Source organism: Eumetopias jubatus, unplaced genomic scaffold (assembly GCF_037043125.1).
Source record: "Eumetopias jubatus isolate StellerSeaLion01/CBP00866 unplaced genomic scaffold, mEumJub1_p1.0 scaffold_4, whole genome shotgun sequence".
In the NCBI taxonomy this organism is placed as follows: Eukaryota; Metazoa; Chordata; class Mammalia; order Carnivora; family Otariidae; genus Eumetopias; species Eumetopias jubatus.
Window position 1 is genome coordinate 74804107 of NW_028274810.1, and position 26575 is coordinate 74830681.

The window sequence follows — 26575 nt, forward strand, 5'->3', positions numbered from 1 at the left end:
GCTTGGTTACGCAGTATTAAGAAAATTCTCAATCATATCTATACGATGATGTGAATGGTACCAGACTTCTAACAGCTTATCTTCAGCCCAGGATGATCTTCAGTTCGATGTTATATGGACACTGGGGTAGGAGCAGACGGGAATTCTGGTTTGTAGCTCTGACAGTATCAAGCAACTGCTTGAATCCCTTCTTATTACAACACTCAGACAGGAAGCCCATGATCAGTGATGACGTTTTTGTGATAATCCACATACTGTATTCTCATATCATGGAAAGTTTGAGAGCGTACTTGTTTGTGTGGTTTTATGTGAGCGTGTATAGTCCCGACTTTAAGAAGCAGCAACATAAAGATGCCCAGTAAAGAGCGCCAGTCTTTCTAGTTGAAGACATATTTTAATACCGAAGTTCAAGATCTACCCAGGCTTTTGTCTGAATTCTGCACAAACCAAGTTAAGCCAGCCACCCCTATTGTGTGTCCTTGGTATATTACCGCGATGTGCCATGGAACACGTTTGAATGTGCAGGCCCGTTTTCCATGGCAGTTTTATGTAGGAGGAGTCATACTATAGTTTTGGAATAAAATTCTCAAGTGACATTTGAAGAACCTCTGAAACACCTCATGGAACCCAATTTGAAAGACACCCCTTCAGCAAATACTGGTGGTTCTCATTTCTGTGCTTTACGGAGCCAAGGATGCTGGGGCTGAGAGGCAGAGGGGGAGGGTGTGGAAGGCGGGGGTGCGGGGTGATGCTGTTGATGGCGGGAGAGGGTCACAGGGCGGTGGGGGGGGCAGCTCAGTGCTGGAAGAAGTTCTTGGGAAACAGTGAAGCCTCCTAGGCTCCTGCCAACACGGGGGTGTCTCCTGACGATTGTTGATGACCTAAACACTTCTCCCAGGGCTGCCCTAATGACTTCCAGCCATCAGCTTGGGAGAAGAGGTCTGGAAGAAGGTGGGGAGAGTAGATGATGTGCAGAGAAATCCAAGGCATGGGAGCTGGGGGATATGGAGGGAATACACACACATGGCTTCTAAGCAGCTGGTAGAGATCCCTGCAGCCACTTAGCAGATCCAGGTGCGGGCCAGGGGTGAGGGAGCAGGATGGCGGAGGGGGCAGTCGGCTCAGCATGCCAAGCGTGACCTGGATGGGGACCAATGTCCCAGAGAGGGGGTGGCTCAGGTTGGGCAGTAGCTTTGGGCATTCGAGGCCCACAGAGTCAGGACTATAACCCAGGAGTCCTGGCTCCCAGGCTGCCTGCCTTCCCTAGTGGGTGCCGGGAAGAGAGGGGCCGGCCCAGTGTCTTCAGGAGACTATGGGCTGGAGAAGGCGTCTCAGGGATAAAAAAGCACCAGTTCTTTCTTTCTGAGGTTTTGCTGCTCACCCCATCGAAAAAGAACATTTTTAGATTTTAAAAGGATGACCTCATTTTTTTTCTTATTTACATAGCCCTGTTTGTTTATATAGTCCTTTAAAAATAGTGAACGTGTGCTAAGCTTAGGGCTCTCTCCCACCACCAGCAGCAGAGCCACTGTGTGGGGAGAAACACCTTTTTATCTAAGAGAGGGGCAGCCTTGTTTCCAAGGACAGATGGGAGCAAAACGGGACAGGTAGGAAGTTTCGTGGTTTCTCGTGTCGCTTTTCCAAAATAGCCACACTCCTGCCTCCCACTTCCTGCCTGACTCGACTCAGGGAAGATTTTCTCCTGTAGAGGATTTGTGTTCTGTGAATTCTCAGGGAAGCTCAAAGGGATCTGTCAACCAGCAAACATGCTTCAGCTTGGCACTGACGGCCCCCTTGAGTTTGGCACTGGGTTTGCGTTCTGGCTCTGCTGCCTACCAGCTGTGTGACCTTGGGCAAGTTGCTTCACTTCTCTGTGCCTTATCTGTGAGACAGGGAGAATGACACAAACTGCAGCTGCTGTGCGGAGCAGATGAGGGAATACGTGTAAAGGGCTTAGCCCAGTGCAGGCACAGGCGACTCTTAATAAATCTCTTGATAAACAATAGCAGTGGTGTCATATCCACCCCCCCACCTGGACAGTTACACTAACCTCCCAACCACCTTCCCTTCCTGCCAGCTTGTCTGCCCCACCCCTCCCAACATTGTCCCAGGGGGATAGGAAGATTAAAAATCTGACCGTGCTGTCCCCTGCTTAAAATCCACCTGTCCTGGGCGCCTGGGTGGTTCAGATGGTTAAGCGTCTGCCTTCGGCTCAGGTCATGATCCCAGGGTCCTGGGATCGAGTCTCGCAGTGGGCTCCTTGCTCAGCAGGGAGCCTGCTTCTCCCTCTCCCTCTGCCTCTCCTCCTGCTTGTTCTCTGTCTCTCTCACAAATGAATAAATAAAATCTTAAAAAAAAAAAATCCACCGGTCCTTTCCCACATGCGTGGCAGGGAGCAGCAACACTTTTTTTCAAAATGGCCAGATAGTAACTATTTTAAGCTTTGCGAGCCGCACGGTCTCTCTTGCACCTGCTTCCCTCTACTGTGCTGCGTGCAAGCAGCCATGGACAGTGTGTAAAGGAATGGGCGTGGCTGTGAAACTTGATGTGCAAGAACAGGCAGTGGGCTGGATCTGCCAACCCCTGACCCACAGGATGAGCCCGGCTCCTCGGCTCAGCTTCCCCAGCCCAGCCCATTCCCGTTCTCCATCCCTCTCCCTCCTCCTCCCCCACTCGGTGCAGAAGGGACTCCTCACACTTTAATCCTTTACCCTGAGTTCCTTCCTTCTGGATTCTCCTTCTCTGCCCCCCACCACCATTGCCTCCTCCATGACATCAGGAACCTTTGCTCTGGGACCCTGCTGTACCCTCTCTGTATTTCTACCCTGGGCAGGTATGTAATTACCCTCTGTTTTTGCTTTACAGGGGGCATCCCTCATGCAGGATTCTGCCCCTCCTCCTTTGTGTGCCCCTGCGTGTGTGTTTAAGTGTTTATAGATGCTCAGCAAGCATTGTTGTTGAACACAAAGATCTGTAGGATAGACGGTTGCCCTCAGGGAGCTTACAGTCTGGATAGGAAGCTCGGATGTGAGCTGGCAAGAGAAGAGTTCTGGGTTCAGGCTGGTGAGCAGACGGACCAGCCTGGTGACCGTGAAGGGCCCTTCTGCAAGAGACTGGGACCTGTGCCCAGAAAGCAGGGTGGGGTCTGCTCAGGGACTAGGGGGATGGAGAGGGAGTTTGAACTTTATCTCGTGAGCCAGAATTTCTCCAAGTGTGGTTCACAAACCATCCCCCTGCAATAGAATCGCCTGGAGTGTTTCTCTAAAATGCAGATTCTATAGTCCAATCTCAGGAGGCAGGGTTGGGGGTTAAGGCCATGGTCTGTAGGAAGAAGAAGGTTACAGTATGGTTGAAGGTGATGATCATAAGCATTCTTTAGATTGACATCACCTGTGGGTGTCACCGCCAGGCTGGGGAGAAGAGAAGCAGGAATGGATAGTGTTTCCCAAGAGCAGAGAAGGGCACCAAAGCTCAGACATGGCAAGTGACTTGCCCAAGATCACTCTGTGACTTACTTGCACATGTCGGACTGGCTTCCTCTCACAATTTCAGGGCCTAGGGTGGTCCTGGAGGTTCCACAGAGGGAGGAGGGACAGGCATGGTGAACGTCCTCAGACCCCAGCACAGCCTGTCATACAGGGCGCTTGCTCAGTAAGTGTTGAACCAATGAGGGAACGGGCAGAGTTGGATGAATGGGTGGTATGGGAGCAGAAGAGTGGGGTTGTGGGGTGCTTTTGAGGCTGCAAGCCTGGGAGTGTAGGAGAATGGCTTCCCCGGAGGGACAGGGGAAGCGATGAGGTGGGTGCTAAGCATATGGAATTCGAGAGGCCAGTGTGTTGTCCAAGCTGAGCCATTGCCACTGGAGACACGGGCCTGGGGCGTTCCAGGGCAGGGCAGGTGATGTGTGCACCTGTGGGAGCTGCTCATCAGATGGGGTGAGAAACTCGAGAGAGAGATGCAGGGGATTAAGGACCGGAGCCTGAGCGATGCACACACGCCCCTAGAAGAAAAGGCTCTGGTGTAAGAGTCCAACAAGTGTGCGGAGAGCGGAGTCAGGATGGGCTGGGACCCACTGGGGAGAGAGGTGTCCACAGCCAGTCACCCGGGAACATGGTTTGGGCCCCTCTTTAGAATAAAACCAGCCAACCTCAAAGAAACTGTGCCATGGGTAAATAAAAATTTACCAATCACCAATCAAAATAAAACTGAAATCACGAGTTTCTGTTTGCCGGAGATTTGTGCTTCTGACCAGCGTAGCTGCAGGTGTGGGAGAGCAAGTGCGAGCTGGAAGCTCCTGTGCCACCTGTCAGGACAAGCCATTTTGTCTCTGCTGGGGTTCTGGCTGGCGGGCGTCCTTGGGATCGCTTTGTGGCTCTCGGCCTTTGTCTCCTCTCCTGGGTCTATCTTAGCTCCTGCCCCTTCCCTTCCGCCTCTCTCTTGATTCACTCTGCAGATATTTATCCCCGGGAATAAAGCTCTGTGCAGAGGAGCTCAGCGGAGGCCCCCAAGCCCGGCAGGGCCTGTGAATCTCCCACTGGAGAGCTTTTAAAGTGATAGGGAGGTATGGGGACTTGTATATTCAAGGTACCTGAGAGCAGGGCGGGGCCGGCCCCGCCTCAGTGGCACCTCTCTATGGCTGCCTCTGGGAATTGGCTTTTCTGCAGCAGCTCTGCCTGGGCTGGGCTGAGGAGGCACTGACGCCCGGGTCTGGCATCCCCCCCACCTCCCCATCAGGTCCTAAGCATAGAGCCTCTCAGCTGGCCTCCCTTGAGCCTTCAGAGCCTCTCCTTCCATTGACCCTGCCTGTGCCACCAAATTCGTCCCCTCCCCCCACTCCTGACTCATGTGGGCTCTGGCACAGCGGCGACACGAGGACCGCCATCCTGTCATCCATCCTCAGAGATGGATCCTCCTTAAAACCAGCCATGCCTAACCAGGAGGTGCCACATACCGTTCTAGGTAACAAGATGCAGATTCCTACCTCTTGGAGTTCCACTGTGGTAGGGGAAATAGACACCCATTTTGTCCCCTTGCCACATACTGTATATTTTATATTATCTGTAAAATAAATAGACAGGTGTTATCTTGTACTTATGTGAAGTACCTAATGTGTGGCGAGGTGAGCCAGGAAAGAAGAGGAAGCAGGCAGTCGGGTGGGCCTCGGAGGATGGCATTTGAGCAAAGACCTGAGGGCTAAGGGAGTGAGCACTGTGCTCTCTGGGGAAAAGTGTTGAGGCAGAGGTGTGATCATGTGGGGGGGGACTCTGAGGGGGCCCGTGTGGCTGGAGGGGTGGGGGTGGAGGCCTAGGAGGAGAGGAGGCTGGAGAGGGGTTGGACAGGGGGTGGGCAGATAACCGAGAAGTCCTTGGAGGTCTGCTGCATGTTCTGAAAGGCCCACCCTCGCTGTGTGTGGAGACCGCACTGCAGGAGGCCAGGGCAGCATGGAGACCAGCTGGGAGGCTGATGTCGTCACCAGGAGGTGACGGTGTTGCCAACCAGGCTGGTGGCTGTGGAGGCGGTGGGAAGTGGTCGGGTTCTGGGAAGTGTCTGGGATGTGAGGTGTGTGAGAGTCTAAGGGAAGAGAGCCCTGCTGACAGTCGCACTGACCCAGTCTGCTCTCAGGCTAGTCAACGCCCTCCGCCCCCAGCCTCAGTTTCCTCGTCTGGAAAATGGAGCAGTTGGAGAGATTACATCCAAGATCTCTTTTGTTTTGAAAACTCACTCCTTGAGCTCCAGGACTGATGGCTGGGGTGGTTGGGGGAGGCTTTGTGAATGCGGGGTAGCCCTCGTGTTTAAGAAAGAGGGGCGCTCGACCAGCACCACTGACAGAGGTGGGGGGGCTGGAGGAGCGTGCCAGGCCTGAGTCGGCAGGAGCACGGACTCCTGGGAAGCAGGCTGGGAGGCCTGTGAGTGATGCCTGGGAAGCAGTGGGCAGTCACCGTGGCTCGGGCCCAGGGCCTTGGTAGGAAGGTGCCGGATGGACTCACTACACCCTTTGGAATAAACCGTTCCAGGGCCTGAGCATTTTTTCTGCAAAGATGGAGGCCCTGAATTTTGAACATTTTCAGATGGACACACTCAGGCAGGAAGGAGTAAGGCTTGGCTCCCGTCTGGGGAGAGTTAACCTTCTGGCCCAGCATTGCATAACCAGAGTCTGCTGAGTGCAAGGAGACTCTTCTGTGTGTGGCAGCCAGAGTGGCAAGCCTGGTGGCTCCGGGCTCTGGCACCGTCCCGAAGCGGAACAAACAGCCCTCCCTTCCCAGATAATGGCCCTCATTGAGCATTGTGTCCATGGCCAGCGCCCAGCACAGGGCCGCTCAGCCTGGGTAAGTTTCCTCTCTTGGCTCCTTAGCAAAATATTTACACTGTGCCTTTCTAGTAAAACGGTTCCTAGGGACCAGCAGGCAGAGAGAGCTGGAGCCAAGCACCCCCCGGTGACCCGGCTCCCAGCTCCCACACCCCACGTGTGAACCTGGGCTGGTCATTGCCCTCCAGGGCTCATTTGTAAAATAAGGCATTGAGCTCGAGGATGCTTGAAGGTCTGTCCAGCTCCGAAGTCATTGGCATTTTCCCTACTTGAAGAATGAGCTCCATTTTCTTATGTGGGGGTAGGATTTGGCTGGTGGGTCTTTTTCTCAGGAAGGCCTGTCTGTGGCTTGGGGGGAGCTGAAGAGAAGGACTCAGAACCCTGCCTACTCGGATCAGAAAAGCTTCTGTCCCTGTCCACGTGTCTTTCAATGGGGAGGAGCTCACCCCAGAGGGATCAGCCACAGGGGACATGTAACCCCATTATCAGAGGGACATTTGAGGAAACTAAGGAAGAGAAGACTGTCCTCAACCATCCAGGGGATTGTCCTGGAGACGAGGGGTCGGAGGTGTGTCTTCAGGACAGAATCAAAACCAGTGAGTGAAAATCACATGGCTCATTCTTAGGAAGATGCCACAAACAATAGGCCCCATAGCTATTCCCACGCAAAACACACATACCCTTTGACCCATGGTCCCATTTCTGGGAACCTGGCCTATGAAACAATAGCACCAGTCTGCAAAGATGTGTGTACAGAGGATGTTTATTACAAAATTCTGGTGGCAAAAAAAAAAAAATTGGAAAAATATATGAAAACTCAACAGTAGGGAAGCTTGAAGGTGCTCTATCCAAACCGTGGCCTGTGATCTTCTCCGATCACTTCGGTTTGTGTGAGCTACGCCAGTGATGCCATGACCAGGTTTGAGATGCACCCTTTGCCTTGGTAGGCCTCAGTCATGCTCAGATTCACCCCTCCTCACAAGTACCCCAGGCTTTGGAAGTGGAGGGAGAGATGACAAGGTGAGGAGACCCCCAGCTGGGGTGTCATTTCTTCCTCTTCGGTTAAAGTCACTTGAGCTGCAGCACAGAGTGTTCTATTCGCAGAAGAGAAAACCATACTTGTTAAAGGGATACTAGCGCAATGAGCACTGGGTGTTATATGCAAACAATGGATCGTGAATCACTACATCCAAAACTAATGATGTGCTGTATGGTGACTGACATAACATAATAAAAAAAAGATTTATTCCTGTATTTAACAAATATATTTAAATTTTAAAAAATATTTCAACCAAAGAGTGACAACAAAACAGGCAATAATATAACCAACAGCAGAAAATCTACCACCCCGCTTAAAAAAGACTCCGGCCAATACAGATGGAAGCCACTGCACCATCCCGGGGCCCTCCTTCCCTCCAAGAAGTGATCGTCATTCTGAACCTGGCAGTAACAGCCCCCTCGTGTTTTCTGAGCACCTGCTATGTGCCAGGCAGAGGGCTGGGTGCGGGATTTACCCTACTGAAAAAAAATAGACATGGTTCCTGCCCTCATGGGGCTTGCTGGGTGAGACCATATGCCTTCATTAGCCAGCCTCCTTCAGTGAGTTCCAGTCTTCAGTAATTTAAATGTTCACCCACCCGTGTGGAGCAGTGGTGAGGGTGAGACTGGGAGACTCCTTGACACGGACAGTCACTGGCCTTGTGATTTGGGACAAGTCCCTTCTGCTCCCTGAGCCCCAGCATCTTCATCTGTCACATATAGGCTTTAGACTTTAACTTGGATGCTGCTCAAGGGCCCTTCCCTTGATGGAGTTTGATGAGAGACCCTAAACCAGGGCTGGTGCATGGACTGTCTCCATCACTTCATCAGGTAGAGGATGTGAGGGACAGCTTTGCTGTCCATAAGGGAGGTGTGCCCCAATGTATCGAGAGTCAGGGGTGGGGGCTTATTTCTCAAGTGCAGGACACAAACCACTAGTAGAACATGAGGTGATTTTAGGGGAGCATGGATGAAATTCTCTACGTTAATAGTAATTTCTTTGATTCAGTAAAATCCTAGAGTTAGACCTATGATCCCTATTGCTTAGGTGGAACCTATGTTTTAACAAGTCAAATTCATCAATGTAAATGAAAGTATCACACAAATAATAGAACAGATGGTGTGTGTTTCTGGCAAAACTTGAAACGATGGTCACCAAATGGCACGGTGTTTCCCAAACAAGAGCTAATGATGTAAAGGGTCGGGCCCACCTGGCACGTTAGATGCCAGCAGACCCAGCCAAGGCCTGGCCCATGGGAGCCCAAGTAGTATTAGAGGATGGCCCTGAGAATGTGCAGCTGTGTTGTTCTTTCCTCTCACTGCCAGGAAGCTGCACCCTGTATCCGGGGCCCAGATACAGCCACTGTGTGGGGCCGTCCCCTCTACTTACCGATGTTCTTCTATCCCTCTAGCCTAGACCTTGTGTCTTCCATTTCCCCTGGGTTGACTTGTGATTTTTAACTCATGCTCCTATTTTGTGTTTGTTAACTCATCAGATGCTCTGTGGAATAAAGCAAGTTAAAATTGCAAACAAACAAACAAACACACAAAAAGGGAATTAACTGTCAATAAATTAATCAATTTGTGGACAAACTGCCTAAGACCAAAGCGTTCTTGGCTCCACTCAGCCTGTTGGGATTTCCTGCCAGGAGTTGACTTCCCAGCTGAAAGAATGCCTGCGTTAGAGAAAGTGGTGATGCAGTTAGAAGGGCCACTGCCCATTCTGCACCCCAAGATCTGAACCAGCAAGCCCTGGGGCCCCACACCTTCTGTTGAGCTTTGAGGCCACCTTAGAAATGGGGCTCTCCCTTCAAACTCAGAATGACAGGCCCAGTACTGGTGGCCTTGACAACACCTCTCTCCCCATCAGAGAATGGGGTTTGTAGACAGCTTTTCCCTTGGGCTCTCCTGAGGACACTGCAGGGGTCTCACCCCACCCCCCCCCAAGGAACATTCTGAGTACAGATGGGTTCCTAACCACTGGTTCTTTTGCTGGCCCCAGATTTTCCCTGCTGTGACTACCGCTCGACTCCCACACCGCCTGGTCCTACACATCCACCACCAGACCCCATGCCGTCCTGACGCTCATGCTGGCCGGCTTCGACCTGCATGTCACCCAGGCATTATGGCCTTAGAACCCCAGGGGGCCCAGGATGCTATGAGAAACACCATGAAATACTGATATTTTTAAAGCAAATGACTAAAACCATTACGCTAAATGAAAGAAGCCAGACACAAAAGACCAAAGATTGTATGATTCCATTTATATAAAATGTCCAGAATAGGCAAATTCATAGAGACAGAAAGATAAATTAATGGTTGCCAGAGACTGTGGTGGGGGGGGAGGCGCTGGAGGGGAATGTGGAGTGACTGTTAGTGGATACGGGGTTTCTTTTTGGAGTGATGAAAATGTTCTGGAATTAGATAGTGATGACAGTTGCACAATCTTATGAATACACTAAAAACCACTTTATTGTACATTTAAAAGGGTGACATTTATGGTATGTGAATTATACTAGACACCATCTAACACAGCAGGTTGCTGGAGTTATGTTTACGAGAGCGACACTCAACATTTAGAAAATCCGATTCATTAACAGATTGATACACTCTCTAGTTTCAAAAATGAAAATACCCCCTTTTTTCCAGAAAGGAATTAAGATACCTTCTGTAAACTCCTCATTAACCAAGGTCTCCCACAATTACAACTTCACTTATTCATTCATTCATTCCTTCATTCACAAACACCTGTGAGTGCCTGTGGGGTGGGCATAGCAAATATAAAGGCGGTGAAAACAGAGCCTCTTCTTCTAAAATCTGTGGCTAAAGATATGACATGTGAGAAAATTATCTCGGTGAGGGGACACGGTATAAACCGGCTCGAGCCCAGCCCCATGCATATAGTAAGCAATCTAGAATGGGCCACTGTTGTCACAGGAGAGCGGGATTGTGTATGTCCTGGGCAGGAGGGCAGGGGTGTCATCCTGTCTGGGAAAGAGATATCACTCACCTGGGCCAAACTTATTGGGAAACCCCTTTGAAGAGGGATGTCTTGTGTCAGAGGAATTGGGAGTTCTGGGAAGGGAGTGCGCAGTCCCCACAGGGGAGTGAGCAGGGCTGGTGCTGGGGGGGGGGCATGATTCAGCACCCCAAACTCCTGGCTGCCTTCCACCACTCCCTTCCCAGGCCACCCCGGCATCCCCTTCTAGATACTCCAGAGCCTCCAGGGCCGTGTCCTGCTGCATAAACCCTGCCAGATGGGTGCTCGCTGGCAACTGGCAGAGGCTGCCTCATTTCTGCAGGATAAACGAGAAACACTATTGGGTCTTCTGAGCTTCTGGACAAAGGAAAAAGCTACCAGGGTTCCATGGTCTCTGCCCATCTTTTCAGGTGTAAAGATGAAGGGTGGGGCAGGGGCTAGCATTGTTGGGTGCTGGAGGGAGGTACTTAGGTGGGTGATTCCAGGCCCTGGGGAATTCATTTTTCATGTCAAGAAACCCTTCCTGGTTCCTGAGCTCAGTAATGTCAGCGCCCCCCCCCCCCGCCCCCCGCCTTGTAATTATCCTGGTTGATTCTCAGTTTGTCCTCTTGTCACAAGATGTGATTCGTCTTTCCCCCAGCACCAGTCCCTCTGTCAATCTATAGCTTATCTTTTCTTGTGGCTCTTTTCCTTTTTCCTGAATTAAATGCACTTGGTCCTACCTAGTTCGTTCTGCAAGGAGGAATTTGCATGTTATAACCCTTTCAGTTTAACATCGGTCTGTTCGCTCCCTTATTTGTTCACAGTGCCCTAGGCAACCAGAGACTTGTGCTTGGAGCTTTGGGAAGCACAGAGCAGTGATTCTCAAAGGGGGCACCTCCTGCCCCGCACCTCCAGGCCATGCCTTCTGCCAGGGTAGAATTTTCAAAATCACCTGGTCTGGTTTCAGTTTGGATGGAGAAAAGGATGTGTGGATTGCAATGAACCTTTTTTTTTTTTTTTTTGTAAATCAGCCTCAGAAAAATTAGACTTGGCAACATCTTCTTGCTTGATGAAGACTGAACTAGAGAGATTTGGGGAACAGGCAACAAGTCAGAGAATGCAGAGAACTGCTCCCTTGGAGCTCACAAACAGTGCATTCCCCAAGTGTTTCTGGAACTTAGGTGTCATCAAAAAAGGAAAACCCAAAGTGAGAATTCCTGACAAGAACCTGTGGTCAGGATTCAGTAGGTATTGGATTAAACCGAACTCCTGGGTGGGGCCCAAGAAGCTGGGACTGGTTATAGGCTGACCCTTGGGGTCCTCTCCTAGACTGAACAGCCCTTTGTGGACCTGTATTTCTAAGTGGCTCTATGAGCCTGGTTTTCAGGAGCTAGTTATCTTGTCCTCTGGCCCATCTTGCAGGATCCCTTTCAAGAGTTTGACCTGATTCCCTCTACCCAGCTGGACTCCCCTAGGCCACCTGCTGTAGTCCTTTCTCATTCTCAGTAGTTCACCTACCCTTGGACAAGCATTTGTTATTAAACACCATTTATTAGTGTGTCTGCCACTGTGCTGGGTGCGTAGGATGTAATGGTGAATTAGAGAGGCTCTTTGGTCTAAAAGAAGCCTGTGTCTTTGGAGGAGAAAAATCTGTGGACAAACTACAACACAGCGTGAGACACACAGAGGTATTTGACTGAATGTTAGAGGGACACCCAAATCTTGCTGGAGGGTTTGATGTCTGGGGTGGTATACAGTAAGGGCTCTCCAGAGAAGCAGAACCAACAGGATGTCAATACATATATTTAGAGAGAGAGAAAGAGATTTCTTTTAAGGAATTGGCTCACACGATTATGGAGGCTTGGCAAATCCAAAATCTGCAGGGTGGGCCGGCAGGCTGCAGACCCAGGGGAGTCACATTTTGAGTCCAAAGGCTGTCCGTCTGCTGGCAGAATTCCTTCTTGCTCAGGCGAGGTCAGTCTTTGTTCTAGTCAGGCCTTCCACTTATGGGATGAGGGTCGCCCATATTCTGGAGAATGTCTGCTTTACTCAAAGTCTACTGTTTTTAATGTTGTTAATCTCATCTATAAAATGCCTACCCAGAAACATCTAGGATAATGTCTAGGTAGCATGGCCCAGCCGAGCTGACACATAATATTATCTGTCACAAGTGAGTTTGAAGGACACTGAGGAGTTTGCCACATGTCTAGGAGGGATGGGGCATTTGGGGCAATGGGAACGGTGTGCATTCTGAGAAGTCTACAGCTCCCTGTGATGAGAACACACAGGTTGGAGGGAGAAAGGGAGAGATGAGTCTAGAGATGCAAGCTGGAGCCCCTGAAGAGGACTTCAGAACCATGCCATAGAGCCCGTACTGTGTGGGAAGCCTACGGGATCTTAGAAAGGGGAGCTGTTATGGACTAGAGACAGCCTCTGGGCAGCCTCCAGGGGATGGGATGGAGCCCTTCTCTCGCAGCACTTGGTATAGACAGCTATATGACTCTCAGGTCTGTGGGTGGCAAGGTACAGGGGGTTGGGTGATCAGCTACCTCCAAAGGCTCTTCCCAGAAGCTAAAAGAGGACAGAAGCAGCATGGCAGGTGCTCATACAGTGACTTGCAGGCCTCTTGGGTAGTCCAGTCACTGACTACTCCCTGGTGGACCACAGGCTGCCCAGGCAAGCAAGACGGGCTGTTCCTGCCCTCCACGAAACTAGGTGGGCTTGCTGCTTCAGTGTTGGGACGGTCAAGTGTACTCTCCATGGACTCTGGGGGGTTCTAAGCTGATGGCCCTCAGCTGGAAGGACCCATCTTCCTCATGATGCACCAGGATCCTTGAAAGGGCATCGGCCTCTCTGCCAGTGAACCACAATGAATGATTTCCTAACCACAGGCACGTAAGTGTCCAGCTCCACATCCAAGAATTGTCAGAAGATAAAGCCATTTTTGAAGGATGACATCTTGGTATTAGAAAACAAGATAGAATGCCATCCATGGACCAAAATGTTGATAGGTCTTAGGAAGATAGGAAACCCATAAGATTGCATAGACAGAAAAATCAGAGCAGAAGACACTACAGACAAGACCCCAGAGGCCTGAGAGATTTTTTTACTCCAGAAAAAGCCAAGTATTGTTCAAAACAAAAGCCAACACAACAAAGAATAGGAACGGGCTGCCGGGGTTGTAGAGTCCCTTAAAGAACTTCTCAGAAGAGCAAGTACAGTTCAACCCCTCTCACTTTCTACATATGGAGGCAGGTGGCCAGTGCCAGGCCAACCCCAAGAAATACTCTCTAAGGAAAGTGTTGGGCCCAAGGTCTGAGACAAGCTGAGAGAATCCAGACTCCCTGCCAGCCCAGTGTGGGGGCAGGGAGCACGCAGGGGGCATGGGCAGCCTGCCTCCAGTGAAGTCTGCCACCCTGTCCACTGCAGAGTAAAGCCCTTCTTTCAGTGATTGCTGGAGTCCCCTGGCTGGCTTCCTCCTCACAGTCCTTACAGGGAGACTTGCCATCATAATCCTCCACCCTCTTACATAGAACCCCTTCCCCCCAAAAGGATTGGTTCATGATTTCAACATCACATTCAAGGACAAACCTGTCAGAAAAAGAGACCAGAAACCTCACAGGAAGTCCTTTCCAGTTAATTATTTAATCAATATCCTCTTCCTCTTCTTCTGTAGTGATGGACATTTGTTCAGGGCACATGGCCTCCCAGCTAGAGACTATGTTGCCAAGGCTCTCTAGCAGTGAGGTGTGGCCCTGTGGCTAGTGTGACCTGAAATAACATGTACAGTTTCCAGTCTTGCCATCCCTTTTCCCTTTCCTGCTGACCATAGTGTGGACATGATGCTGGAAGATGGAAGCCAAATGCTGTGGATGGCAGAAGAGCAAGATCAAAGATACCCACACTGTTAAGTCACTGCATCAGCCCATGGCCACTTACACTCAGACTTACATAAGACAGAAGCAAATCCCTGTCTTGTCTAAGCCACTCTTACAGTTGTGCCCTTGTTGCAGGAACTGGAACCTGTATCCTAGCATGTATACTAAATTCACAATGTGGTCTTACATTCACAAATAGGATCACCAACTCTTAGAAGAAAACCAATAGCAGGAAGAGAAGGCCTATAATGGGAAAAAAAGAAAAAAGAGCTCACTCCAAAGGAAATAGTTCAAATATAAGAGAACTCTAAAATCAATAATCATTAGTATCCTTGTCAATAATTGAGATTATTTCATTTAATAGAAAGGAACCAGCTGCCATAAAGATGGAATAATCAGAGAAAAGGAAATAATTATTGAAAATTTAAAATACAACTCCTGAAAAAAAATTCAGTGGGTGAAATGAATGATACAATTGGTATGGATGAAGACCAAGTTGGTGATCTAGAAGTTAAAACTAATATCCAAGAAAGTAGAGCAAAACATCAAGGAGAAAAAATTCGGATCCATAGGGGCCAGATCTAGGAGGTTCAGAATCCATCACATAGGAGATCTAGAAGCAGTGACCATAGACAGTGGCAGAGGGAGGGGTAGAAATAGTCAAAGAAATAGCAAGAGAAATTTCCTGAGTTGAAGAAACACACCAAGATTTTAAAATTGAAACAGCATACTGAATTCAGGATAGGAATTAGTGAAAAGGAATATCTAGACCCATCTTGCTGAAATGTCAGAATATCAACGGTAAAAAAAAAAAAAAAAAAAAAGCTTCCAGAGAGAATAAAATCTTACATCAGCATTTCTCATCAGTAAAACAAAATGCCCAAGGACAACGGAACAGTGCTTTCAAAACTGTGGAGGACATTGATTTTGAACTAAAAATTCTGTCCTTTCAAATTTGAAATCAAAATAAGGATTTTTTATGTGTAAGAGCTCAGAAAGTTTATTACTCAGTCATCCATATTTTTCTGGGGAAAAATAAACAGAAACAATGATGAAAATCTCCTGGAGTTATTTCTCTCAATCAAAAATGGAATCCAAAAAGGTGATGACATGGGATTCAAGTGAAGGAAGCCATACTTTATAGGAAGACGTGTTGGTTCTTTACTTACGGTGGACTTTTCTTGTAATGAGGTTTCAGTCATGTAGAATTATATTTCTTTTTCTTGAGTCCATTCATACTAAGTGGTTCCCCAGGGAGTGAGATCTTTACAATCATATTGTTGATTAGCTTCAATTTTTAAAATTAACCTAAGTCTATAGACTAGACTTAATTGTAATATAGAGGAAATGTCTTATGCAACTTGGAAATGTAAGAGTAATAATATATAACTAACAAAAATTTGAAGGTGGATGGAGGAAAGGAGGTGGAAAGAAGAGTGCGTACACACATTTCTTCTTTGTTCACAACAGAAAGTGGATAGATCCTGTCTCAAGTTGACGGACAAGGAAATAACAATTTAAATATATTATTTTAAGATGTTAAAGGTGACTGCCAGGGCAACCAATATGTGACTATCAAAAATGGTGAGATGGTTGGAAGGAAGTTGGGGAGGGGTACATATAGAAAGTTACTCAGCTTTCATAGCAGAGAGTCAGTCCCATAACTGAGTGAGGATGGTTTCAAATTCTGGGGCCTGGGAGACACCAGACTTTGGGGAAATTAATAATTGTAAAAGAAATGGACTCCACAACCACACCAGTACTGCATCTCATCAGTACTTGCTGCCACGCAAACACACCTGTTCTGTGACTCCAGGCATCAGATGTGTCATGATGTGGGAAGGCTCATTCATTCATTCAACAAACATTGATGGGGAACTCATTGAAATAAACATATCAGAAGCCTGATTTGATTCATCTCCTTGGCTGCTTCTCCCACCAGTGCGCACTGCACACCTGGTCCTCTCATGCTGGACTGCCCACCACCTCACACATCCAGGGTTTACCCTAGCATCATCATGCCTTTGCCCACACTAACCTCCTTTTCTGCTTGATGAAATCCCTTTGTCCTTAAGAGCCCAGTGTACTTTCTCTATAGCCTACCCTCATGAGCCCTCTCTTCCCTGCCAACCTGTACTCAGAACCTATTACCATCATGGCATCTACCACACCTTATTACCTGGTTTTGTTTGTGTCTCTTTCCTTAAAGGCTTTGTATCTTTCAAGTGCAAAGTCCATGTCTTTTTTTTAATTGAGGCATGACATACATACAGTTATGTACACATACCATAAGTGTACAACACAAGGAGTTTTTACATATGTACACCTATGTAATATATATATATGTAACCAGAGCAGTATATAGAACATTTCTATCACCGCAGAAATCTCCTGCATTTCCCTTCCAGTCAATATCCGCCTGCCCGACCAGAGCTAACCACTATTCCAATTCCTAATGCCATAAAATTAATCTTGCCTATTCTTAAACTTCAATTAAGTGGGATTATACAGTATGTAGTCTATTGTGTCTGAATTCCTTGCTTATTATTGTATCTTGAGACCCATCCATATTTTTTCTATAGCAGTACTTTGTTCTTTTTTATTACTATGTAATAATTCTTATATGAATATACTGCAATTTATCTGTTTTATTCATTGTTGGCCTTTAGGTTTCTTTCAGTTTTTTGCTATTATGGATAAAACTACTGTGAACATTCTTGTTTGTGTTTTATGGCAGACAGATGTATGCACTTATGTGAGATATCTTCTTAGAAGTGGAATTTTGGGATCATTGGGCAGGTGTGTGTTTGGCTTGGAAGATTTTGCCAATCAGTTGTCCAGATGGTTGTGTCTATTTACCTTCCCAACAACAGTGTACAAGAAGAGTTCCAGTCGCTCCACATCCTTGCCAACATTTGGCATCATTTTTTTTGTTTTTGTTTTATGGTAGTCATTCTGGTGAGTGGTGATGGATTTAATTTATATTTCTTTAATGGATAATGATGCTGACACCTTTCCATATGCTTATTGACCCTTTAGAAAACCTGTTTTTTAAAGTACTGGTTCAAATCTTTTGCCATTTTTAAAAATTGTGGTAAAATACATATAACATAAAATTTACCATCTTAACTGTTTTGAAGTTTAGTAGTGTTAAGTATTTTCACATTGTTGTGCAATGTGAATGAATCTCCAGAATTCTTATCATCTTCAAAACTGAAACTCTGTACTCATTAAGCAAAAATCTTTCAACCCTTCCTGCCCCTCAGCCCCTGTCAACCACCATTCTTTCTGTTTTTGTGAACTTGTCTATTGTAGGTATCTCATATAAGTGGAATCACATAGTATTTGGTTTTTTTTTTTTTTGGACTGGCTTATTTCACTTAGTATAATATCCTCAGGTTCATCCATGTTGTAGAATGTGTCAGAATTTCCTTCCATTTAAGGCAGACAGGATAATATTCCATTGCATGTATATACCATGTTTTGTTTATCCATTCATCTGTAGATGAACACTTGGGTTCTTCCAACTTTCGGCTATTGTGAATAATGCTGCTATGAATGTGGACAGACATCTCTTTGAGATTCTGATTTCAATTTTTTGGAGTTTATACCCAGAAGTAGAATTTTTTAGATCATATGGTAATTCAATTTTTAATTTTTTTAAGGAAGCACCATACTGTTTTATAGAAGCTGTACTATTTTGCATTCCCATCAGCAGTGCGCAGGGGTTCCAGTTTTTCCACATCTTCACCAACACTTGTTATTTTCTGTTTGTTTGTTTGTTTGTTTTTTAATAATAGCCATCCCAATGTGTGTGAGGTGATATCTCATGGTTTTTTACTTTTCTTAATGATTAGTGATATTGAGCATCTTTTCATGTGCTTGTTGGCCATTGGTATCTCTTCTTTGGAGAAATGTCCATTCAAGTCCTTTGCTCATTTTTTAATCTGGTTGTTTGGTTTTTGTTTTTGAGTTGTAAGAGTTCTTTAAATATTCTGGATATTAACCTCTTCTCACATATATGATTTGCAAATATTTTCTCCCATTCTGTAGGTTATCTTTTTACTCTGTTGATTATGTTCTGTGGTGCACAAAAGTTTTAAATTTTGATTAAGTCCAATTTATCTATTTTTACTTTGATTGTGCTTTTAGTGGCATATCCAAGAAATCATTGCTAAATCCAATATCATGAAGCTTTCCCTCTATGTTTCCTTCTAAGAGTTGTGCAGTTTTAACTCTTATGTTAGGTCTTTGATCTATTTTGAGTTAATTTTGGCCATTTTTAATTGGATTGTCTGCCTTTTTACATTCATTTTTAGGACTTTTCTACATTAGGGGTGAGTCCTTTGTTGAATGCATATCACAAATATCTTCTCTCAGTCTGTGGTTTGTATTTGTATTCTATTGTATCTTCTGGTGAATTGAAGTTGTGTGTTTGGCTTGAAGATTTTGCCAATCTTTAGAAAGTTTTCTTCAGAAGTTTTTCATTTTAATGAAGCCCAATTTATCAGTCCTATGCTTTATGATGCTGTGCTTATGCATTTTGTAAACTGTAAGAAATCTTTGCTAGCCCCAAGTTCATGAAAATATGTTCCTTGTGTTTTCTTCTATAAGCTTTATTATTTAGTCTTTTGTATCCAGGCTAATCATCCTTTTCACATTAATTTATGTATTTGGTAAGGGTGGGGCCCAAGGTTCATTTTTTTCCCACATGGATATTCAATTGCTTCAGCACCATTTATTGAAAAGACTATCATTTCTCTCACCAAATACAATAGCACCTTAGTTACAAATCAGGTAATTGTATATGAGGGAGTCTGTTTCATTACTCTGTTGTTTCCATTGATTTTTTTTTTTTTTTTTTTTTTTTTTGGTCTCTCCTGTGTTGGTACCACACTGTCTTGATTACTGCAACTTTATAGTAAGGTCTATAATTTATGTCTGTTTTCATATTACTGGCCTGGCATTGAGAAGGCCCATGTAATGCTTGCACACTGGGTGAACAAGTGAACAAATGAGGTGTCAAGTAATCATTATAAGTGCTGTATCATTACTTGTACACTCATATTCATCCTGCCATGTGGACAAGAATGGTGAAGGCCACAGGTAACCCCTACTTTTGTCATTGTCCAACTTTGCAATACACTATATATGTCACCGAGTCTCCCTGGTCATTTTTCTTTACGTGGTTTATTCTATAATGCGTGTGTGTGTGTGTGTGTTATAGTGTATTCTGTATATTGCCCTTCATAGTAGACCAAATAACCTTAACTACCCAGGAGGTTTATAGATAGGTGTGCCTTTTATACCACAGTCATTTGTGTAGAAATAAAAGGCCATCAAAGGGACAGCTAGAGACCTGCTGGAAACTAATGAGAGAACAGGCCATGGCAGCAAATGCAGAACATGGGTCTTAGGCAGTGTTGTTGAGAGACTGGAAGAATGCAAATGGCTGACAAGTCTGCCCAATCTGGCCCAACTCTCACTTCAGGTTTCGTTCTTCCCTAAGCCCTTTGACCTACAACTACTTCCTGGACCATTTAGATAAGCAGGTCGAGTTAAATTCAGAAGCTCACCAGTTCTCATGGGTATCCAGAAGCCTCTTTTAATCTTTACCAAACAAGGTGGATATACATAAATGATGCAATAGGTGGGTGGATAACTAGATTTATAACAGTAGAGAACTTAGTAGATTAATTAACCACAAGCGTCTGGGGTTCACTGGGCCCTTGCTGAGACCAGACTACAGTCCCTGACAGTAGTTCATTTTCAATCTCAATGGGAACAAGACTTAAGCATTGCACTTTTCTAGGTGGAAGGGGGAAACAAAACTCTTAACAAGGCCAGGCCACCTGCTAGAAATAGGGTTTAGTTACCCAAGTGTTAGGACTGTAACTCCAATCTGAGTTCTGTCTGCCAGGATTCTACTGCCTTTTTTTTTTTTTTAAGATTTTATTTATTTATTTGAGACAGAAAGAGAGCACAAGTGGGGAGAAGGATGAGAGGGAGAGGGAGAAGCAGGCTCCCCACTGAGCAGGGAGCCCAATGCGGGGCTCAATCCCAGGACCCTGGGATCATGACCTGAGCCGAAGGCAGACGCTTAACCATCTGAGCCACCCAGGCACCCCAGGATTCTACTGCCTTAAGGGTCTCTACTGCAGAGGTCACTTGATGGCCCAGGTTCAGGTTCTGGCCGTGCCATTACCAGCTTCGTGATTCTGTGCCCCTGCTTCCTCATCTGTAACATGAGGATAATAATAGCACCAGCCTAATAGAGCCATTGTATAGAACTCTAGGAACAGCCCCGACACATGTTAAGAGTTCGGTTGTCCATCTAGACACAGGACATAGGTTAGGACTTTCTTTCCCTGAGTTGTCACAACTACATGTACTCAGGACTAAGTCTGGGCTTCCACGGGTCTGACAGAGTGGAGTTCTGTCTGCATTATTTCTTGGTCTTGACTGTGAAACATGTTCCTGCTTTCCTCAGGGATGTTGCTAGAGACCTTGTCTGCCCTGTGATGTCAATTCCACCTTGGTCCCTGGGCTCTCTGACAGGAGGACAAACACCAGCCTGGTGTAGCTCGCCTAGGATTGCCTAGGTTCCTCTTTGTTATGAAGACTTTGCTTTTTGACTAGTGTGCAGAAATTCCAAGCCCTGTCTGGGTCTTGGGGTTAGGAAGGAGGAGAAGAAAACTAGAAATGGAGAGACCACAGTCATCCAAGGGAAATGATTTGGGAACCTCCCAGACAGTGAATAATCTACTACTCACTGTGGTTAGGGAAACATTTATCAAGAAACTCAGCCCTGAGTTTAGCGAGGTCATGAGGAGTGATTTACACATGGAGGCGGGAGGGGGGGGGAGAATTTGATGTGAGTGGAGGTGGCTATAATTAACCAGGAAGACTTCCTGGAGGATCTAGGGTGCTGAGAAGGAAGAGGAAATCCATCTGGGCCCTTGTGATCAAGGTCAGTGCTCTTGGGGCTTTTCGCTAGGTGGCAGCCTGCTCTCAGGGTTCAAATCCTACCTCTGCCCTTTCTTGTATCATCTGAAGCAATTGGTGTCACTTTGCTGAGTCTTGGTCCTCTTATCTGCAAAAAGGGGAACTGTGTGAGGATCAATATGTTAATCTTTAGTATAGTTTGGGGACATGGTGGATGCTTCTTTAAGTGTTTTGAAAATATTTTCAATATTTTACTCAGTGCTGGGTCCAGTGCCAGGAACTAGAAATATGAAGATAAATAAAGCCCAGTTTCTGTCCAGTCCAGGGAGACACAGGTTTGCTGGGAAGATGCTGATGAACTCGTTAAGCCACAGACCTGCCATCTTAGGCTTCTTAAGGAAGCACCCCTATTTGACGTATTGGATTAGTGGAAAACTTCATCCCAACATAGGTAATCCATCTGACCCTGGTAATGCCTATTTTCCATGAGTGAATCCAGGCCAGAACCTGTGTGGGTCTGGTTGCCCTGAAAGCTTTATCCAGCCAGCAGTCTGCCTCTCTGGCAGACCCCAGGGGACAGACTGTGCCTTCCACCTGCTTTCCAAGGGCCAATACTAACCCCAGCTGTTAGATGTGTGGCACAACTGAGCCTTCACAGTTTGGGGCATTTTAGGTTTTGTTTCGTTTTGTTATTCTAGGGCCTAGGAGGGAATGTGTGGAAGCTCCTGCCTGTGCCCTGAATTCACCCCAGCACAGAGTGGGATCCTTGCCCAGACACTCTGGGCTCAGGAGCCCCAAAGCCTTGGCTTGGGTAGAGGCCACAAACTCAACATTCCCGGTGGCTACATTCCAGCCTCCGGTGCTCTGCATATGTTGTACCTCCCACCTAGACTAAGAATCTCTTCCTTCCAAATCCAACCATCAATATTTTCCCCATCTTCCAAGGCCCAGCTCAAACATAGCTTCTGCATGCATTCCCTAACTCCTCTGTGGGATTAGTGTTCAGATTCCTTTCGCTGCTTGTTCCCTTGGCAACAGCAGTATGTAAACACAGAGAGGTCAAGAACATGCTAACATACCAGTTAGGGGGCGATGCACAGTGAAAGTGCAGGGTGGAGAGAGGAGGCTGGGAAGGCTAGGTGGGGCCTGTTGTGGGAGGTGAAATGCCATTGGTTGAATCTCCCTGCAGTGGGGAGCTATTGAGCGTTCTTGACAGAGGGAGAGGCTGGGTGAGGTTGACAATTGAAGAGATTTCAACAATGAATGGTGGGGTGGGGTGGGGTGGGGAATGTTGGGAACCTAGAGGCAAGGAGAACCTAGAGGCATCAGTTTTCCCAAATACCAGGCTATAGAAAAGAAACGTATATGTTAGATTTACATGGAGAAATTTGTAAAAATAGGGGTTCTGGGGCCTTTTCCCCAGAGATTCTTTTTTGGAGGATCTGGAATGGGGCTAGAACCTGTGCTTTCAGAAAATGTCCCAGGGCATTTCAGGAGAGTAGGGGTGGACTCTTCAATAATGTTAGGAAAACTGAGTATCTGTATGGGAAAAAACTAAGCTTTATCCTTACTTCATTCCTTACACAAAAAATAAATGTCAAATGGAGCCAAGATCCAGTGGAAAGGAAAGAAGCAGGAGAGGGAAGGATGGAGGGAGGGAAGAATGGAGGAACAAAGGGGTGGAGGAGCAGAGGGAGGGAGGAAAATAATTAATCCATAAAGGAACTAGAAGAAATTGGGTGACATTCTAGAAAATAATCTTGGACATGAAATCTAAAAGTCCAAAAGGGAAAGATTGATGTATTTGGCCATGTAAAAACAAAATTTTTTTGTTCAGAAAAATTAAAGACTACTGATAAATAGAAATATTTGCAGTTCATATAAAAAGGATTAATATGCCCAATATCAAGAGTTTACGTGAAACAGTAAGAAAAATATAGTTTACTAGAAACAAAAAGGATATGAAAAATAACTCCCTGAATGAAATAATGGGCTAATAAGTTTGTACAGAGTTCTAAGCCTCACTAGAGATCAAGAAACACTGATTTAAGAAAAATAAGGTATCACTGTGGTAGGCAGAATAATGATCCCCAAAGATGTCACACATCTTAATCCCTGGAACCTGTGAATATGTTACCTCTCGTGGCAAAATGAATTTTGCATATATGATTAAGAATCTGGAGGTAGGAGAAGATTCTAGATTATTCAGGTGGGCCCAATGTCGTTACAAGAGTCCTTCCAAGTGAGAAAGGGAGGCAGAACAGTCAGGGTTTGTGATTCAATGTGAGAAGGATGTGGCTGGCCATCGCTGGCTGGTTTTGAAGACCGAAGGGGCCATGTGCCAAGGTACCAGGAAGCCTCTAGAAGTGGGAAAAGATAAGAAAATAGATTCTGCCCTAGAGTCTCCAGAAAGAAGGTTGGGAACCTAACCCTACCTCGATTTTAGCCCTCGTGAGACCCATTTCAGGCTTCTGACCTCTAGAACTGTACAATGATAAGTTGTGCTATTAAGCCTCTGTCTGTGACTGTGGCAGTAGCAGGAGGAAACTAATACAGTCATTTTGCCTCTTCTATTAGTAAATATTAAAGAGATTGGTTATATTGTAGGTAGGAAGGAGTTTGGAGAAACAGTCCTCACACACAACTGGTGGGTGTGTGAATTTGTGCTTTTGGGAGAGCTATTTGTCAGGACCCATCAAAAGCTTCAAGGTACATTCCCTTTAGCCAAGTAGTTGCCCTTCTAGGAATTGATCCTGTGGTTACACTCACACGAGTATGCAGAGGATACCCTAAAGCTTTGTGGATCTCCAGCCCCAGCACCCTACCCTCTTCCCTGTTGGGCTATCCTGACAGTTAGACCTATGAAGCTTCCAGAAGTAGAAGCTGAGTGGTCTGATATATGGCTCGTGAAGCTGTTTCTCCTTGCGGTTCTAAGCTGATTTCTAAGCCAGAGTTCTCTGAGGGCTGTGGCCTGGGTGTCAGACAACATGGACCCCAGGGCCCTTCTGCCACCATCAGCAGATGATGTCCATCCTCCCTCTGGCCTGAGGCTCAGGCCCCCGTTGGCCCGGCTCCTGGGCTCTGTCAGGGAAACCCTCTATCTCTGACCTCATGTCACTGGTGACTTTTACAGGCGCCCTTACCAATTCTGGAGAAGCAGTTTTTTCCTCTGTTACTTCAAGTTTATATTAACATTTTACACATACCCTCAGAAGCAGAGAAGGTAGAAAAGAACCCATTTTCTTGGTGTCACTTGGTCACAGTGATTAGAAATCATCCTTCTAAAGGAGCTAAAATGTAAGAAAGCATTAATGCCGGTCTGAATTGCAATCCTCTCCAAGGCTAAGAGGGCTTCTGAGTTCTCATAGGTTTGCCCCATGTCTGCACCCCCAGTTCCACCCCCAGCTTCTTGTATTAAGAACCTCAGACCCATCATGAGGTGTAAACAGGGCAGCAGAGAGACTGTCCCAGGAGCCTGAGGACGAGTGTGGCCCTGGGCTAGTCATGGCCCACCGTGGCTCAGGTGCCTTCCCTGCAGAATGAAGGAGCAGGCCTTCCGGCTCACAGGCCTCACTGACCCCACAGTGTGGATGTGTCCTGGTTGTTCCTTCCTCGGGGGGTTGAGGCAGGAGGGCCCTCCCTGTCAGAGCACCAGGCCCCACCCACAGGTGGAGGCTGGAAGCGGACCCTCAGCACGTGGTGCTGGCCCAGTGAGTCACCTGATGACACAACAGTTACCTGACGGTCTTCCTCATCCACCCCACCCCTCCTACCTGGCATGTGAACTGCTCTAAACCACAGCCCTTGGGTGCTTCCCCACCTGCCCCTGGAGAGCCTGTGGCTGGGTGAAGAAGGGAAAACCACAGGACTCGACCATGTAGGGTGCCAACTGACCCCCACTCAGACTCAGTCATGCCACAGGGTCCCATGCATCCATTGGAAGAAGCAAAGCTTACCACTAGCTCGTATTTTGGGGGTGCTTTGAGATCCTTGCATGAAAGGGTCAATAGAAATAGTAAGTATTGTAAACCCTTTACTATCCATACACAGCACCGGGGGGCCCCCACGGGGAGGTCCAGAGAACAGTTCTCTCTCCGCAAAGCACGTGACCTCTGGCTTGTCCTACCTTAGCTTAGATAAGCTGGGCCTGGGGTAATGCCACCACCATGATCTCCTCAGCCTTAGCCGTGCCCCCCCATTTCTCCTGTCCAGCAGCCGCAGCAAGTTTAGAACATAAGTTGAAAGGCCTCCTTGGCTGTTAAGCTTCTAGACACCTGCAGATGCTCTCCAGGGATATAGCCACCGCCATGCCCCCTGGGGGCAAGCCAGTGCTTTCATGACACATGGAGCCGTGCACTGGTGCTCCCTGAGCCACCGAAGTCATAGAGGACATTTATTCACTGAGGCAGCGGACGAGCCCTGACCAGGGGTCAGGAGGCACAGGGTGGTCTGACCCCACCACCATCCCTGTGCAAGTTTTAGGGAAAATCACATTATCCCTCTAGCCTCAGCCTCATCTGTCGAGTGAGGGGATTAGACTAGACATCCAATCTCTGAGACTCCATTAGGAGGCCCTGGTGTAATTTCAGTCCCCAGAGCAGAGCTGAAAAATTTGTACCAGACACCCAGACACAGCACGTGGGCCTGCTTGGGGTCACAGGTAAATATGGGTTAGAAGGAGACCGTTCATTCCAGCTTGCCTGGGACAGCCCTGATTTTGTCCTGTTGCTCCTCCATAATTATTAGTCGTGCCTCTTTCACCCTCAAAAGTGCCCCAGTTTGGATGATGTTATCTTATGTGGCCACCCTACTGACAGTAATATGAGAAATGAGATTCCTCGGCCTTCTGCACACTCAGCCTGCTTTGTGAGGCTGCCTTCTCTGCCTGAGTTAGAGGAGGCCTTTGACTTGCTCAAAGAATAGCCTTTGCTGAGTCATGACCTTCTGTTGACAGAAGTCAGTCACTGCCTTTGCTGGAGAGCTGTCATTTGAAGATGTAGGTGACCTCGTGTGCCATTCACTGCCCCTGTCTGAAGTACCACATGAATAAGTTCTTTGCAAGCAAGACTTTGCTTCCTGCAAAGAACTTAGATATGTCTTCCTCTCTGGCTATAAGGGCCTGGTGATGGACCCCATGTCCCTCTCCTTTTTGGTTGCCAGGAAAAGCTGGAGGAACCTGCCAGAATGATCCTCCCAGCTGTGGTTTGGCAGAGTCGCCATGGTTAGACTGTGAATTTGCACCAGGCTGGGGCGGTGGGTTTTAGCTTTTCCGTGAAACATGGGCTTGGGTTAGCAAGGGCGATAAAACCATGAATGGTACCCCTCATGGATACCTTCAGAGCCCAGGGCCAGAGAAGGAATAATACTAACCTGAGAATAATCTATCCCTTGGAAAGCTCATCCCTCAATAATGCCCCAGCACCTCCTCCTACACCAGCTGTAGGA

General features: G+C 47.0%; 1 protein-coding gene across 3 annotated transcripts in view; it reads left to right on the plus strand.

Moving 5' to 3' along the window:
• HIVEP3 (HIVEP zinc finger 3) overlaps positions 1-26575 on the plus strand; it is a 152173-nt gene that overhangs the window by 66476 nt on the left and 59122 nt on the right. The window lies entirely within an intron of this gene.